The sequence below is a fragment of the Eptesicus fuscus genome, chromosome 4 (genome assembly GCF_027574615.1).
Source record: "Eptesicus fuscus isolate TK198812 chromosome 4, DD_ASM_mEF_20220401, whole genome shotgun sequence".
In the NCBI taxonomy this organism is placed as follows: domain Eukaryota; kingdom Metazoa; phylum Chordata; class Mammalia; order Chiroptera; family Vespertilionidae; genus Eptesicus; species Eptesicus fuscus.
In genome coordinates, this window is record NC_072476.1 from 93,304,523 (window position 1) to 93,324,210 (window position 19,688).

The following is a 19,688-nucleotide window of genomic DNA, read 5'->3' on the forward strand; positions in this document are numbered from 1 at the left end:
TTAGTGCTTATGCAGAGAGAGAGAGAGAGAGAGAGAGAGAGAGAGAGAGAGCGCGAGAGAGAGAGAGAGAGAGAAAGCAGTTGCTTTGGTGCCTCTTCTTATAAGGGCACTAATCCCAACAGGAGGACCCCATCCTTATGACCTCATCTAGCCATAATTACATTCCAAAGGCCTCATCTCCAAATACCATCGCATTGGGGGCTAGGGATTCAACATATGTGGCCTGTGAATTTTGGCACAATATAGCCCATAGTAAGATCTACTAATCATTTTGAACGCAACTTGTTCAAAAATAAACTCTTGGTCTCTGCCCCTCCTCACCACAAGCCAAATGTACTCATTTTTCTAATTTTCCTTCAGTCAATTATATAATTATTCATTTAACACCTTAAGATTTTAGGGTCACCTCTGAGGCTTTGCTTGCCTTGCATCTCCCCACAATCAGTGTCAATATTGAGTCTTCTGCTTCATAGCTCTATTGTCTAAACATATCTTTAGTCAAGTCACTTCTCTCCTCCACCATAGTTACCTTTGTTCCAACCACTATTGTCAGTCTCCAAACTGGTCTTTCCTTTTCTACTTTTATCCACCCCACCCCCAATTCAGTGCCACAGTAGCCAGATATAAACACTCCAATGTCAGAAAAGTACTTTCCATGGCTTAAAGCCAGTATCTGGCCTAACCCCTCCATTTCCCTTCTCCTTATGCCAAGTTTACTCCTGCCACAGGGACTTTGCACTCACCTTTCCCCTTTGTGCAGATCTTGGTTTAAATGGTATTAGTTCAAAGCTGCATTTTCTAACTACTGTCTGTAAGTAACACTTCCTTCCCCTGAGTAATTATCTTTACCTTTACACATATTTATTTTTTTTTCTAAATAGGACCTAATTTCTACTGTCTTCCAACATAAAATGCAAACCTTGTGAGGAAAGCCCTACTATAATGTCTGGCACATGGGAGTCCTCAATAAGTGTTTGGTGAATGAATAAATGAATGAATAAAAGGATGAATATGAGCACATATTCACCTAAACATACAATGCATATAAAAGGGGTTTGAACCATTTACATGATGATATGTTAAGGGCAGTTATCTTTAGAGAGGAGAGAGAGGCATATTTGTGAATTATATGCCTTTTTAATGTAATATCTTCATGCATATAACTTGGCCTATAAATGTAATAATCATTAATTAGCCAAGCTTTTGTATTAGTATTTGATATTGAGACAGTATTCTCCCATTAAAATGATTAAAGGAATAAAAAGAATAAAATGTGTTAGCCTACAAAAAAATGTTTTGTTTTTTTTTTTAAAGTTAGGGCAGAATAATTTGCCTCAGTACTTGCGATCTTTTCAACTCAAGATTCAATACTATCTCACTGTGTATAATGTCCCCATTCCCCATGGTGTCTACAATTAAAATAAAGCTCTCAGGATACACTGAAAAGGGATAGAAAGCCTTTAAAGATTTGTCTTAATTGGCTCTGAGATTCAGTTTTGTTATCTGAAGGTAACAGAGGAGAATCCATATTAACACCTGGACTCCTGTCTGTGCAGAGTCCAGAGCTCCTGAAGTAACAATTAAATGGCTTAATCTTAAAACCCTCCAAGGTTTAATTCAGTAGCTCTCTACAGAAGGGCACTGCTAATTCTTCCTGAATTGCTGCTGCTGCTAACTGCACTGCCTTAATTTGAACAGTATTCAAAATTCCATTCTCTCTAATGGAGTTAATTGCATTATGAAAGTCAGCTTAGAGTGGGAACTTATTTCCTCTTGTGCAGTATTTCTCTACAGAGTCCTTTCTTTTCCTTTCAATTTGACACATGCACACATTTGTGCAGAATAATGTCACAAATGCAGCGTGCTCTGTTTAAACCAAGTTTCAAAGAATATTCTTTAAAATATTTATACACACACCAAAGCAATTTAGCTATCCAAAGTGCCTACGATTTTGTACATGCTCAGGCCATCCTGATCTAATAGACTCTAAGTCCTTGGAACATTAACAAATCTGTGAGCTTTTAAATCGCTGTGACCTATTCATTTAGAGGGTTACTTCAATAAAGAGAAGGCTCACTTAGGTTAATGATGGATCATGGAGCTGTTTGATTTGCAGTGAACTAAGTTGCCCATTATCCCTTAACATTCATATGAGTCATGTTATCACATCCAAAGAATGAGTCAGGCCCCTTCCCTTGTGCCTGTAGATTTCCAAGAATTACAAGAAATCTTAGGGTTCGTGTCCATGAAGCTTTGGGCCTGATAATGCACAGAAATTATTATTTTTTCCAAGAATATGAAATTTCAACTAAGAACCAGTTTTTTCATAAGAACATCAGCTGCTTATTCGGAGTTTTTCTGGGCATCTTTTTTAATAGAGAGGCAGACATTCTCTCTCTCTCTCTCTTTTATTTTTTTCATTTTCTTGAGGAAGGAGAGACAACTCATTGACATGTTTTCATAACTAAGCATCCTCAAAATTACACTTAAATTTACCATCTACTCTTATTCCTTCATATATATGTGAATGTGTATATCATATATATATATATATATATATATATATATATGTATATATATTATAATATATACACAAATATGCATACACAGAGAGACAAGACTGGTGGACAAATCAGCCCATAATTTTAAGCAATGTTATATCAACTATAAATGTCATAACAAGGGACCAAAAATCTGTTTTATAATTCCAACATGGTGATTGCTTCCTTTACATGTCTATTTTCTCATTAAATCTGCAGTCTCTTTAGAGGCACATTCTGTGTAAGACATCTTGAAAATTAAGGTGAATACTCTAGAAATATACTTTAAGTGTTTTCAATGTATTTTTGTGATGCTCTCATATTTCATGTTTATTCCCTTGTGTCCATGTGTATGCACACACACTAATGTTAAAAGCAACTTCTTCAGTACAGTCTCTACAGCTAGCTAAATGTTTCTGATAGAAGGCAATAAACTCTTTTGGCATTAATCCTTCCTAAAAATGAAATACGTCTACACTATAGAGAAAGCTATGAAATATGAATGACAGGAGGAAAACAACTTCATTTATTCTTGCTCTGTGATTTACAGTGTAGAGATGACAACCATGGGGGAGGTGAAGAATGGTAAAGTTTTCTGTGTTTGATGCTAATTTTACAGCACTACAGAAAAAGAGAGTATTGTGCCATATTCTGGATCTCTAGTGAATTTATTTAAAGATGGTTCATTAGTTCATGTCACCATGGAAAACTGGTAAGTTATGAGTGTTTTTACAAATAGAGTTGAGAAAAAAAAAATCCTAGTATTGTGGATTCACAGAGAACTACCCAGAAAAATTATTATATTTTGCTTCCCAGTCACAAAGCTATGATTAATAACTTTAATAGAGAGCCAAGATATTTTCATTAATGGTTACTTAACCAATTTTTGTAAGTGCACTTAACTCTTCTATTCTTTTCATGCCAAAGAAAGTGTTAAAAGCCATGAAAGTAAAGAGATAATTTTAGGCTAAAAAGGTAGAGCCAAAAATCTTTTTGCAAAAGCAAACAAACAGAGGATGTACCTGCCTTTCTCTGATGGAAATTAAGGGAAAATAACAACAGTTACACAATGTGTGAAAGAATTTCCTTACTTTTCCTCTGGCTTATTATTAATTTAAAATGCACTTAGAAAATTGCATTGGAAGATTTTATAATGACAGAAATCAGTTTGAATATATATATATATACATATACATATATATATATATATATGTATATATCATCTATCTATCTATCTATCTATCTATCTATCTATCTATCTATCTATCTATCTATCTTTGATAGAATTGCAGATGCCCCCCATTTCCACTCCTCCCTTTGCCCCATTTCACCCATCCCCTGTCCCACCTCAGGATTTTACCACATTATTGTTTGTATCCTTGGGTTATGCATATGTGCATATGTGTTCCTTGATTAATCTCTTCCTGCCCCCCCCACTCCCCACGTATCTCCCCATCTGAGATGTATCATTCTGTTCTATGCATCCATGTCTCTGGAACAATTTTATTTGTCAGTTTATTTTGTTCTCTAGATTCTACATATGAGTAAGATCATGTCATATTTGTCTTTCTCTAACTGTTTTAGTTCACTTAGCATAATAACTTCCAGGTCAATCCATGCTGTTGCAAAGAGCTCCCTCTTTTTTTCAGCCACATAATATTCCATTATTTAAATGTACCACAGTTTTTTTATTCACTCATCTACTGATGGCCACTTGGGCTGTTTTTAGATCTTAGCCATTGTAAATAATGCTGCTATGAACACAGGGGTGCATATATTCTTTCTGATTGGTATTTTGGAATTTTTTAGTATATATTCCCAGAAGTGGGATTGCTGGGTCAAAGGGCAATTCCATTTTTTAATTTTTTTGAGGAAACTCCATATTGTTTTCTGCTGTGGCTGCAGCAGTCTGCATTCCCACCAGCAGTGTACTAGAGTTCCATTTTCTCTACATCCTCACCAACACTTGTTTGTTGATTTATTGATGGTAGCCATTCTGGCAGGTATGAGATGATTCCTCATTCTAGTTTTAATTTGCATCTCTCTGGTGATTAGTGATGTTGAATATTTTTACAACTAATTACTAATTACAAAACTATCAAGACCTCTTATAGTCTCTATTCCCTATCCTTTCTTGATTTCTCAAAATATTTTCAACTTTATCTCTGTTCTCATGCTAAGAAAAGCAGGTAGCCTAACATTTCCCATTTTATTATGGAACCAGAGGCCCAGTGCATAGATTCGTGCACCAGTGGGGTCCCTCGGCCTGGCCTGCGGGTATCAGCGGACCTCTGCGCTGCTGCAGTCTGGCCTTACCCGCCAGCTCATCGGGCTCCAGCCCATGTCAGCATCGATCCTGCACAGCACGAAGTAGTGCATGAAGTGGCAGGCATCCAGGGAAGAGCCTGAGCCCAGTTGGGCGCTGTTCTGCTCCCGCTCATCCCAGCCCCACTGCTCCCATAGCCGCTGCTGGGAGAGGCTTGTGCTGCTGTAGCTGTACTTGCCAGCTGTCAGCCGGGCTTCTGGTGCCTGTCAGCAGAGCAGCACTCCTGCTGTGGAAGCTCACTGACCACTAGGGGGCAGCTCCTGCATTGAGTGTCTTCCCCTTGGTGGTCAGTGTGCGTCATAGCTATCGGCCGGTCGTCCAGTCATCTGGTCTTCTGGTTGCTTAGGCTTTCATATATATAGATGCTATCTTTGGTTCTGGGTTGACTTTGTAATTTATTATTCTAGAGATATCTTGCTTTATTCTTGACTTATCATGGACCCGTGGCCTATAATGTCAATGGCTTATTGGTTAATACTGATTTCAGGTTATTCACTTGACCTTAGCTTTGGTGCCAGCCTCCATAATAGTCAATGGCATTTCAGTACTTCCTTGTTAAAAACTCTTTATGGGTCATGTCTTTCATGGACAACCTGATATTAGATTACACGCCCCTCCCATCTTTGAACTCTACCACCTATCTTTATACCTATGTTCACAGAGTCATAGAACATACATTTCTCCTGATGTTGCATATAGCTCCTGCATAGCTATCTATGTACATGTAATAATTATAGTCATCTGCTATCTAAACTATTTTTGATATTACTTATTTAACAGTATTCATTTCAGGTGACATATTTATATTTTATTTATTTATTTATTTATTTACTTATTTTTGTAGTTTAATAGCAAACTCACTGAAACAAGATAGAAGGCAGACAACAATAAAAATATGTACTTGCATATAGGACAACTCAGTTAGAAAAGTATAGTGTATGATAAAAAAGCTACACACACCATTTAGTTGCCAAAAATGAGAAGTTTACTTGTTTAAAAAAAATCCAAATTTTATCATGTTTACATTTTAAAATAAGCCATCTGGAGGTAATGTTTAATCCAAGTAACAACTAAAGGAGTTTGGGACATCATTACAGTACCATGCATGCTATTTTAAGGATTTTTGGTTTTGTTTTCAAAGATAACCTGTTTGGTGTTTTCATCAGTTGTCATTTGATGTATTTTGTCATCTAGTTGATGACTGCTATTTTTTTAAATGTGTATTTTCATATTTTGCTGTAAATGTAAGTTATGCTCATGGTGAAGAAAATCAGGTATTGTCAAATGTATTAAACTCTAATCTTCATCTCCTTTTCTACTTTCCCATTATCCCACTTCCCATAGTTTCTGCTCACACCAGCAGTTTCCTATATATTCTTACAGAAACTTTCTGCCAACTGATTAATGCATGTATATATAGAAGACTAGTCTCTGACTTCAATTTATTTCATACTTATTTGCCCCGGTTAATTTTTCTCTCCTTAACACAATTTTTTTAAACTTGATTTTCCAGATGCCCACACACGTTGGTTTTACTTTTTTTCCCTCACTTGCAATCCCTTCTCAGTTTTATTTGCTGATTTCTTCTCTCCCATTAATATTGAAGCAGCTTTCTTTTCTCCTGTCTACACCCACACATGTAATGATCTAATCCAAGTTCATAGTTTTAAACACCATCTGTTGACATTTTTCAAATATATATCTCCAGCTCAGATCTCCCCAAATCTAATCTCTACCCAACTCCTTTCTTTGCATATGATACACTTGGAAACCTGATAGACATCTCAAATTTTCAAGTCCAAAACAAACTCTTGGTCTTCACTTACAATTATATTCTATTCTCAGATCTTACCATGTTTGTTGATAAATTCCATCCTTTTAGTGAAGCAAAAATTCTCAAACTCTCTTGTATCCCCTATTTCTCTTGCAATATGGGTGTAATCTGCCAGGAAATCCTATTGGCTCTACTTCCAAAGTATGTAGAAGCTTACCAATTCTCAGCAGTTTCACTGTTTCTATCATGAGTCTAGTAGTAATAATTGCTTATCTGAATTATTGCATTAGCCTCCTAACTCATCTCATTGCTTGTAGCTCTCCAAACTTTAGCCTCAAAAGCAAGGATCATTCTTTGAAAACATATTAGATCATGCAACCCCTTTGTTCAAAACCAACTGATGGCTTCCCATTTACCTCCCAGGAAAAGCCAAGGGCTGTGTGATGTGCCCCCTAATTTTATTTCTAATCAATTTTCTTCTCCTTGCCCCTTCTGCTCTCATAACTCTTCTTGCTTCTCCTGGAGTTTCCATGAAGCTTACTCCACCTTTGGTAGCCATTCTCTCTGACTGGAATGCTGTTTACCAGATACCTATTCGGCTAGCTGCCTTCAAGTGTCTTTGTTCAAGTCCCCCTTCTCTTTGAGGCCTATCCTCAGTACTCTATTTACTGGTGCAAATTGCACAAAACCTTCAGGCAATACAATCCTCTTTATTCAGTTCCACATTTTTGCTTTTCTATAAAATGCTTATTGTTTATTTCTCCCTTTCTTTCTGGGATGTAAATACTTGAACAGGGATCTTTATATCTTGTGTGCTGCTATAGATCAGGAGATAAGACTAGTATCTGGAAGAGTAGCACACAATAAGTACTTGCTATATATTCATAAATAAAAGAAAATATATGTGACCAAATCACTCCAGATTTCTTATATTACTTTGGTATGTTATAACCATACATTAGCATAAACACACATACATACTTTTTGAAAAAGGAATAAGAAAATGTAAATAATCTTATATCTATAATAATCTATAATAATAAAAGCATAGTATGCTAATTAGATCAGATGTCCTTCCGGATGACCTTCCAGATGAAGCCGGGTCTGTGAGGGAAGCCGGTGCTGGCAGCCGGGGGAAGGAAGACCTACTCTTGCATGAATTTCATGCATCGGGCCTCTAGTATATTTATCAAGAGAGAAATGTGGTTGAATTTTAGGGCTGTGAAATGAAACATCTATAGTATCTACTTTGTTTTGGTTTGTTTGTGTGTGGCTATGATTTTGTGGTTTCAATTGTACTTGATGAATATAAATCAGTTTTAACTTGATTGTTTTGGGAGATTCCTTTTTCCTGACAATGGAGGGTAAACAAGGTAAAAATTACCTCTACCTGCAGCTCTTTTTGCATCTAATATTTACAGACTTTACCTTTTAGACTTTTAGTTGTCAGGCCATTTACAAACTAAGGTGTAGGAGTGCATGTTTATGAGCTCATGTGTGCAAACAAGTGTCTACTTGTGTATATGTGTGTTTGTCACACAGATGAATTATAGCAAATTAAAGTTTGTAAGTTCCCAGTGGTATAAGTCAATTCAAGTGTAAACTAGACATAGAAACATACATTTACATATGCACATCTAGAGAAAAAGAAAGTAGGGGAAAGAGGGAGAGGGACAGACAAAGAGAGGAAAATTTAAATTATAAAGATTATGTCCATTTATATGAATCAAAAATATCTTCCATTTACACAAATTTTAGTATGATATTTAAGCCCTGGGTTTTTTTTACCCTGTCATACAAAGAATCTAGGATACACCAGGAGAACAAGATAAATAATAAAGAAACCAGCAAAGAAAGAGCCAAACATATTTAGTAAACAGTATGATGTTAACTTAAAAAACCCACAAACTTTTAAACTGATAAACTTGCATTAAAGGCTAAAATATGCGGTAAAATGGAAGGCATTCTTATAATTTGCAACAGCAAGGATGGAACTGGAGAACATTATGCTAAGCAAAATAAGCCAGTCAGAGAAAGATAAATATCACATGATCTCACTCATTTATGGAATATAATGAACAACATAAACTGATGAACAAAAACAGATCCAGAGACAGAGAAGCATCGATTAGACCATCAAACCTCAGAGGGAAGGTAGGGGATGGTGGGGGTATGGGGGAGAGATCAACCAAAGGACTTGTATGCATGCATATAAGCCTAACCAATGGTCAGACACCAGGGGGGTGAGGGTATGGGTGGGGAAGGGTGGGGGGGGGCAATGGGGCGATAAGGACACATATGTAATACCTTAATCAATAAGAAAAAAAAAAAGAATCACACTAGGCAGATTCAAGTTTATACAAATGATTTACTTCCACACTGGAAGGGTGAGAAATGGTGCTATTTAAAGCAAGCGTTTACTTGAGAAAAAAATCCAACAAGTCCTATGGGATGCAGGATGGCAAATGCAGTCTAACACTAGTCTTAAAAAGCTTTAACATGATTAAATAAGCTTTTGTAAAGAAAAAATCATTTTTTTCTGAAATCAACATTACTCACAACTCCAAGTGTAACAAATTAAAGAATGTGTATTTAAGCTGGGGATGTATCTGATCCCTTTATTATAAGGAAAACATATATAAAAATAATAACATGAATGAAAATTTCATTGATTTTATGTTTTCTCTGCATTCATTGAAGAATAAAGGGGTTGGTTGTTTTGTTTTTTTTGTTTTTTTTTAATACAGGCTAAAATATGCATGTCATGAAATGTTTATTACCTTTGGATAAATGCCTAGCTCATATAATGGGGCTCTTTATTTATTAAAAAAAAATATATATATATAATTTTATTGACGAGAGAGAGAGAGAGAGAGCAGAGAGAGAGAGAGAGAGAGAGAGAGAGAGAGAGAGAGAGAGAGAGAGAGAGAGATCAGCTGCCTCCCGCATGTACCCTGATGGGATTGAACTCCTAACCTGGGCATGTGCCCTGACTAGGAATCGATCCTGCAACCTCTTGGTGTATGCTCCAACCAACTGAGCCATGGGACCAGGACATGGATCTCTTTAAATTAAGTATATTTTCCTGGTCCAATTATTCTTGCTACATTGAAGTTTTCTCTTGTACAAAGCACCCTTCTATAACTTCTTTTGAAGGAAAGAATAGTACACTTTCTATGCAGGCATTGTTACAGTTGACCAACATCTCATCCCCTCTTTCTGAAAATTAAAAATGATTACACAGTAAGTCTTCACTAAATGCCACCTATAGGCTCTTGGAAACTGTGACTTTAAGCCAAATCACATAAAACAAAACTGATTTTTCATAGGCTAATTTATAAAAATGAGTTAAGTCCCTATGGTATATTTCTGGTTACAAAAATCTCACCAAATTACTAAATAAAGATCTAAAACACTTCTAATATTAAACTGATGAATTATGCATACATTTAAGAAAGATAAACAAGTAAGATCATTATTTTCCAATCCACTTTTTCTAGTTTAGGGTCTCGGGTGGCCTGAGCCTCTCCTGGCAGCTTGGGGTGCAAGGTGGGACCCAACTCTGGACAGGACCCCCTTCGTGTGCACACACACACACACACACACACACACACACTCACTCACACTCACTCACATTCACTCACACTCACTCACACTCACTCAGACTGGGACAAGTTAGACATGATGATTCACTGGGATGTGGGAGAAAACTGGAGTCCCAGGAGAAAACCGAGGCAGACATGGGAGAAGTGCAAACTCCACATAGACAGTTGCCCTGCCAGGAATTGATTGCTATTTTTTTAATCAACATGATAACAAAATGATGTTGAGTGAAATGATTTGATTTGAGGACCCTCTGTAGTTTCAACAACATTGACATTAGCTGGCCTCTGACTTAGTTTACCAAATAGAATTGGACCCACAGGGACCATGGCTTTTGTATAGAAGTGAATTTCTGGGTTTTTGTCTCTTTAACCTTCCTTCTGCTGTCATGTCACCCAGCAAATATGGAAGCATGGACTGATGGAAAGAAAGTGCACAAATGAGCCACTGCATTGAGGTAGCTGCCCTAGAGATTTGCCCAGATTCACAGTTGACGGTGAGAGTGAGAAATATATAATTATAGAGTGAAGGAAGGTGGGGCTAACTGTTAATGGAAGATCCTATAGTAAATACCAATGCAATCTCCTTGCCAGAAATAGGTTACTGGTAAAATAATGCCATTAAAACTTGTTAGATTCACAGAGAGATAATGCCATCTAATGAATGATCGCTGAATGAACACTTTTCTTTATTAGCAAGATTAATTTCCTTGATCTAACCCCAATGCAAAGAACAAATGAATGTTTAGTTATATTTTTACTCCTAACATGGGAAGAATATTCCAATAATATTTCACTCCCCAAGTAAACAGTACAATATATTTGAAATTATTAATGTATTTCATAACACTGTTTCCCATCTGTAATTGTTTTTTTAGGACATTCTAGCTTTTAATAATTTATAAATCTATTAATCACTTTATTATTTTCCATTTCCAGAATATATTCTCCATTCAAGAACTAGAAAATATAACAGGCCTAAGAATTTTGGTGCTGAAAAAGGCAAAAATTAAACATTTTCCATGTGATTAGAATATGGATAGGAGTATAGGAATAATAATTATATGGTAATTAGATTCACATTGAGTGTTCCTCTAAAATAGTAGTGCATTTTAACAGAGAACTAACAAATTCTTGCAAGAGAAATCTTCAAAATTCCTTTCATTGCAGTATTTTGCTAAATAAGAAATGCAAATTTTATTGCAAGATTGTGCGGCTTCTTATTTTATGGGCACATTTAATGCTTTTTCATTTGCTGATGCCAAGCTTATATTCCACAGTCATTCTTCCCTCCCTCCCTCACTCCCTTCCCTTCTTCTCTTTCTCCCTTCCTGCCTTCCTTCTAGATTTTTCTTTTAAAATAAAGTGTTTTAAATTTCCATAATATAGATAATACACTTTCTTTCTATCATAAGATTGTTATCCCAGCTAAACTAGTTTCCTTTAAGACACCTTGCCATACAGTGAACAATACTATCTTTTAAGGAGTGTGATACCTTCATCTCTTATTAAAAATTCCACCTAATTTTTAAATTATGTTTGAAATCACTTGTCCCTATCTATCTCCATTCTTTCAGCATATCTCTTAGTCTTATTTGTATGTCTACTGTATTGTTTTATTCACATAATAACTTAATAAACTTTTTTCTTATCTAATCAGTCCTTATTTATTAAGCACCTACTACAGTATTTCCCAGTCACTCTTTCTACACTGGAAAGAAAATGATGAACAAACCTGGCCAACGTAGTTCAGTGGTGGAGCGTCAACCCATGAACCAAGAAGTCATTGGTTTCATTCCCAGTCAGGGCACAAGCCAGGGTTGTGGGCTTGGTCCCCAGTAGGGCGCATGCAGGAGGCAGCTGATCAATGGTCCTCTCTCATCATTGCTTCTATCTTGCTATCCCTCTCCCTTCCTCTCTTTCTAAAATCAATAAAAAATATATTTTTAAGTGATGAACATGATGGAGATATTCAATCTACCATAATGCTTTTCCCTTTTCTTCTTTCCCTTCCCCTCCCTTTCCCAGTATATGACAAATAGCTCATTATTTTCAAAAGTACTATGTAAAAGTATGATTATTTAGAATACTTGCTAATATAACCTGATATGGTATGTAGTTAAAAATAATTGTAGTTTCTTATACTATCCTTAAAATAATCATAATAATTTACTTGCCTTCTAGGATATTTGATTTACTGAGTATGTGATTTCTACAAAATGAGTATAATTTCCTTGATTCAGGGCCATGTTGAACTTTTCTTGACTTTGTATGGAAAGGAAATGAGATTGGAAAAGGGAGCTTTAAAACTACACCTGTTTTAAAATCAGGGTGAAAGAGTACCTCATTTTTGTAATAAGTATGCTCATTACAATCAAAGTACTTAATTACTACAAACCTAGGAGAGCTATACTTGGCAACATTCTTGTTAGTGTTGAGGTCAAATTAATTAAGTACTTGAATTTTCTCAGTAAATATCCTGTCATTTTTTTTCTGATCTTCCCTATACTTATTATAAAGTAGTCATTTACTTTATTCTCTCATTGTGCTCTCTGAAAAATCACCACTCTGGCTTTCAAACAAAGAGGACTAAAGGGAGAAATAAATTATCTGTTTCCCTCTTCCCTAACTAGCACAGTACAAATGATACTGCTGTGGGCCACTAAGCTAGTCCAAAACACAAGGAGGTTTAACTAACAAATGAAGAATTTTGAAAATAAAAATGCAGTAGACACAGCAAAAACACTTTGTGCCCAGTTGTAGAAGGTCAAGGATGATTAACTGAAACATCTCATAGTCATGCTATCCAGCATATCTCATGGGGAAACAGTGAGTGCAGAGTTAATGGAGGGTCGTGTCCTTTGGTTTAAAACAAAACTAAAGAGGAAGATTGTGTGTCTTATGTAGAATAGTTGTTTTTAGTGCAAATTTACTTTCTGATGGCTCTATTTGATTAATGAAAATAGCCATGTATTACAGCATTGACTCTTTGGTCAATAAAAAAAAGTAATTTTTGCAAAAGTGATGATGGGATTTCAGTGCATCATAATGTGTCTTGATTTATTCAAATGACCATTGAGACATACATTATGACTGTTACAATGAAGAAAACAATATTGGCAAATTATATGCCCCTGAAAGATTGAATTATTCCCACAGAGAGCATTTCAAATACTAAAGTGTTTTGAATAAATTAAATCTGGGATAGTCTCATCTACTGTTCCCGTGTTTTCTGAAATAACATTATTTCCACATATGTACCAACTCTGAGAGTTGCAAGTTCTTTTTTTAAAAATATTTTTTAAATGATTTCAGAGGGGGAAGGGGAGAGAGAGAGAGAGAGAGAGAGAGAGAGAGAGAGAGAGAGAGAGAGAGAGAAAGAGAGAGAAACATCAATGATGAGAGAGAATCATTGATTGGTTGCCTCCTGCACGCCACCCGCCCCCTCCTCTGGGGATTGAGCCCGAAACCCAGGCATGTGCCCTTGACCAGAATCGAACCTGAGACCCTTCAGTACACAGGCCAATGATGTTCTATCCACTGAGCAAAACCAGCCAGGGCAAATTTTTGATAATTAAGTGAAACTATTGGCTATATGGTTTGTAATAAGGCAATTGATGATAAATGCTTTATCCAGAAGAGGATTTGTCATTGTTTAATATGATTTTCACATCTCCAGTCTTGCTTAGTTTGCATTTTGGACCTGTTCTATTATTTCACAAAATCTGTGACTCGCAGGGCATGTTCATTAAGCCTCAACTATGTGACAAGCACTGTGCTCTGTTCTGAAGAGATTACAATGAATTCAGTTTTATCTTCGCTTTCTTTGCACTGATCTCCAGTCAGTGTCCTACCAGCACAGTGAATTGTGACATCCTCAGGAACTTAGACAATATTCTGGATCTTGTTACATTGATTCAAGGAGCTTCGTTTGTAGGCCTTGTGAGGTATTACATCTTTATTCTAGCTAAAGTTAAAAACACAAGCTAAACCACCAGATATCTATTTGGGCAATCATTAAAAGGCAGATCAGCCAGCCAGGCCAGTGTGGCTCAATAGTTGAGCTTTGACCCATGAACCAGGAGGTCAGGGTTCCATCCCCAGTTAGGGCACATTCCTACTGGGGTTGCAGTCTCAATCCCCACTAGGGGGCGTGCAGGAGGCAGCCAATCAATTATTCTCATCATTGATGTTTCTATCTCTCTCTTCTTCTCTGAAATCAATAAAAAAATATTTTAAAATATATATTTTAAAAAAGGAGATCATCCAGACTAGGGAAAAATTAATCATCTGAAACCTAAATGAATTACTGGTGTAGAGAGATTGTGTGAAAGATGTATTTTCAAGAGTAAACTTTGAATTTTGAGAATAATGTATTTGCTGATTTAAAATAGACAATGATCTTGGAATTAACATAAAAAACAAACCCTGAATGCTACTAAAGATGTTAATCAAATGTGAAAGGATTATTGTCAGAGATTTAATTAGGACATTATTGTCCTCTGAATTATCAGACCAAAAATGGTATTTTTATAAAAAATGATTCTTAGTAACTAAGATATTTGCTCCTTCTCATCTCCATAATTGTCCCTAGGTGTCTTGCAAAACCACATACTTGTCAAGAATTAAAATGAATTACAGAATAAAGGAAAGAAAATGTGTTCTTTTAAATCCTGTTTTTGTAACAAATATATTTATAATATTTTGCTATGGTTTCATTTTACACTAACAGTTAAAAAAAATAATTCCTTGCTCTAGCTGGTGTGGTTCAATGGAAAGAGCATTGGCCTGCGGACTGAAGGGTCCCAGGTTTGATTCTGGTCAAGGGCACATGCCTGGGTTGCAGGCTCGATTCCCAGTAGAGGGTGTGCAAGAGGCAGCTGATCAATGATTCTCATAATTGATGACTTCCTCTCTCATCATTGATATTTCTAAATCTCTCTCCCTCTTCCTTCCTCTTTGAAATCAATAAAATATATTAAAAATAAATAAATAAAATAAATAACTCCTCACTCTTATACACAAATTTATTTTTTCCCCTTCATAGTTGTCTCCCATTGAGACTTTGATAAACCTTCAATTCCCACACCTCTTTGCTTGTCTTACCCTAATACATTGCTTCTGATAAAAGTCATCACTCTAATAATCTTAATGAACATGTATATACTAAATATTACCAAATGCACGTATACAGTCCTGTTGAATTCCTTGAACTTCAGACTTTCTTGAGACATGAAAATGCACCTGTGACTCCTGTACTCCTATACTTACTCCCAATATTTACAGAAATATTGGCTAATATTTATAAGTGTTTACTTAATGTCAGGTAGCATACTAAGTACTTTACATATATTATCAAGATTGAATTCAGTAACCCTCTGAAGTATTACATTTTCCATTTAATATACGATGACACCAAGTGTCTGAAAGAGATAAATTTAATGGCAAGGGCACAAAACTATTAAGTGGAATAGCTGAGGCTGGAAGCCAGTTGTGTCTGATGCCAAAGCTCATCCTCTTAGGCATGATTTATGCTGCCTCTATTTTCACGGCAGTCAGTAATAACATCTTCCACCCAGTTATGCAAATCTGAAGCCGGGGAGACTCCTTCACCCTTTTTCTCCTCCAGTTCCCCTCCTAGTCAATTGCCAATACTAGGTAAGTTAAATTTTACATATCTTCCAAAGATATTCCTATTTACTTTTGTTTTCATATGGGATTTAATTCTTTTTTTCCCCTGCAAATTTTGCTTGCACCCTAATTGGTCTTTTTGTTTTCTGTTCTGATAATTCATCTTTGGAGATATAGCTAGTATATTCTATCCAGGAGGAATTAGCCATGTCCCTTTCACCTGGGCTCCTCATTTTACTTTCTGTCAGATATTGAGTAAATTTTGAGAACCTAAATATAGTACTTAACATTTTCTATATTCTATTTTTCTAGGCTCATTTGAAACACACACAGGCCTACATTTCTTTGCTGCTTTTATTTCATTTCTCGGGATGATTCTCATTTTCCTTTGCATTGAATATTTGCATTTGGATACTCAACTCAGTAATTTTCTAAAACAGGCTTCCCTGGGTTCTCCTTACCTTCAGAAAGAGGGGTGTCAGTAATACTTTCAACAATAAAGATAAATTTAAAATAATAATAATAAGGCAATTGTCTAAAGTATAGGTCACTTGTTTAGAAGAATTTGTATGATCTACACTTGCCTACTTTTCTCTCTGTCCTAACCTCCAACTCATTTTTCCCTTGCTTATCCATCCATCATGCATCCATCCATGCATCCATCATCCATCTGTCCATCCACTGATTCACTCACTGGCCCACATACTCACTTCTAGCCTCTAATGTTTCTTAATCAAACCATATAAACTCTCAGTTCAGGGCTTTTGCACTTTCTATGAACTCTGCCAGGAACATATTTTCATTAGATATTTGCTTGGCTTACCCTCTAACCTTCTTTAGATCTCTATCCATATATTGTATTCTTGCTCTGTGTAAGACTCCCCCTGATAAACTTATATAAAATTGCCCCCAACCCATAGTCATCAAATCTTTCCCAGACATTGCTTGATTATCTCTTCCTTCCATATATATATATTCTAGAGGCCTGGTGCACGAAATTCGTGCACAGAGGGGGTTGTCCCTCAGCCCAGCCTGTACCCTCTCCAATATGGGACCCCTCGAGGGATGTCTGACTACCTGTTTAGGCCCGATCCCAGTGGGCAGTCGGATCCCTAAACGGGCAGTTGGACATCCCTCTCACAATCCAGGACAGCTGGCTCCCAACTGCTTGCCTGCCTGCCTTCCCGATTGCCCCTAACCGCTTCTTCCTGCCAGCCTGATCACCCCTAACCATTCTGCTGCCAGCCTGTTTGCCCCCAACTTCCCTCCTCTGCCGGCCTGGTCACCCCTAATTGCCCTCTCCTGCAGGGTTGATCACCTTTAACTGCCCTCCCTTGCAGGCTTGGTCCCTCTCAACTGCCCTCCCTTGCAGGCCGGGTGCCTCCCAACTGCCCTCTCCTGCTGGCCATCTTGTGGTGGCCATCTTGTGTCCACATGGGAGCAGGATCTTTGACCACATGGGGGCAGCTATTGTGTGTTGCAGTGATGATCAATCTGCATATTACTCTTTTATTAGATAGGAGAGAGGCCTGGTACGGGGGGGGGGGGCAGCTGGTTTTCCCTGAAGGGTGTCCCTTGGGGTGTGGGGCGACCTGAGCGAGGGGCCTGTGGTGGTTTGCAGGCCGGCCACGCCCCCTGGCAACCCAAGCGGAGTCCCTGGTATCTGGAATTTATTTTCCTTCTACAATTGAAACTTTGTAGCCTGGAGCGGAGCCAAGACTGGGGCTCCCTCCGAGGCCCGCAGCCATTTGTGTTGGGGTTATAATTGAAACTTTGTAGCCTTAAGCGGGTGAGCCTGGCCAGGGTGTGCGGAAAGCTTTGCTTCCCCTGTTGCCAGCGGCAACCCTGGCCTGCTCTCTGAAGCTCCATTCTGCCGCCATTTGTTTGAATTTGTTTACCTTCTATAATTGAAACTTTGTAGCTTGAGTGGAGGCTTAGGCCTGGCAAGGACAGGCGGAAAGCTTGGCTTCCTCTGTTACCTAGGAAACCTTGCTCTCTGTGGCTGTAGCCATCTTGGTTTGGGTTAATTTGCATACTCGCTCTGATTGGATGGTGGGTGTGGCTTGTGGGTGTGGCTTGTGGGTGTATCAGAGGTATGGTCAATTTGCATATTTGTCTATTATTATATAGGATATATATATAATATATATATACACACACACACATACACATACTATAAAGACAGAATTTCTTTTCTATTTTATTTATTTTTATATCATTGATGTCTAGAACTGCATATGGCTCCTATTAAATATTAAAAATTGCTATTGAATAAATGAGTGAAGAAATAAATGAATGGATGAATGTATAATTGTACATATATCTCTATCTCTTCATAGTTACTGCTTTTGTATATTGCTAGGTGCATACAAAATTAGAGTTTAAAACCTCTCAGGAGAAGTAAAATGTTTGCTCACTATGTAACACTGCATATTATTTATTTATGAGAGATAGGGTAATTAAGCAGAATCTTTTCAATAAAAAACATTTCTTGGAGATAACAGAAAGGGATACAAGGAACATGAGAATGAACAATGGCAGTGCTGGTGCATTGGAGGAAAGCTCTGATGTATAATACACAACGTGAAACAAATAGAACCGTTTGTTAGTGAAACTGTGATAGAGCAAAGCCTTACAGTAGGGTAGAGCTCACTATGGATGTGAGAGAATGAGAGATGCTAGGCCTGCCTTTGCATTGGGTTTGAATGACTGCTTTATGTGTATTCTCAAAGCCTCACTAGGACAGCAAGTCTAGTGCAATGTAAAGTGTGAGTTTGGAAGAGACGCACGGCTATTTGAGGAAGGTTTTTGATTCTAATCTAGTTTCTTGATATTTAAAAGGCATTGTTGTATATACCTCACTTTGCTGCAGTTTGATTTCTATGCTCTATTTTTAAGGACAACGCACATACAACACAGTCCTTCCACTTTTCATTCTTCAATACCTTTCATTTTTCATGGTCCACAAAATCTATTTCAGGGTTTACTTAGAATATAACTAGCAGACTGCCTGCAATGAATTTAAGATGAATAGTCCTAAAATTCAGAATACCAAACTGGGCTTTACAATTCCTTTTGTACATGAGTTATGATATTAAGCAATACAGTTTTATACATACTATAAATCATTAATAAACTATACTTATAAGGAACTTGTTCAGCATAATATATGGCTATGTCTTCTCAGGTGATTATAAGTTTATTCAGATTACATAATTTAAAGGTACATACAAACATTACATGTGGACTTTTGGTTAATGTTTTCAGAATTAAAATAGATTTTTTTTCTACTTGAGGGACTATAGGAACATAGAACTTTCTGAACCAAAGTAGTAATGTTAAAATTCATTTTATTTTGTTAAAACAATTTGAAACATTAGCTTAATTTGACAAAACATTTTTTTCTTTTTATTAAAATTTTCAGGAACAGATATATATAGTTACTCACCTAAGATGATGAAATCTTTAAAATTGAGTATTAGTACCTAGAACAGGATACTATGTATATATTGATTTAAATTAAAAAATAGTTTAAATACATATTTCACTTATTCAAATTGTATTTGTTTGAAAGAGGCTTGTGATTTTGTATTTATGTCTCTGTATATTACATAGTATGGTTTTTATAATTATAAAGTATCACTGTGTTAAAGAGAAAGAATTTTTACTACTCAGAATAAAATGTTTTCAGATTGTTAACAGAGAGGCATCATGGAATGCACAGAAGTATTAGGTAACATGTCTACCAACATGGTTTTTTATTGCTCTTTTATTATTCTTACTTCTTTTAGGATTGGTGATTGTTAGCTCAGTCC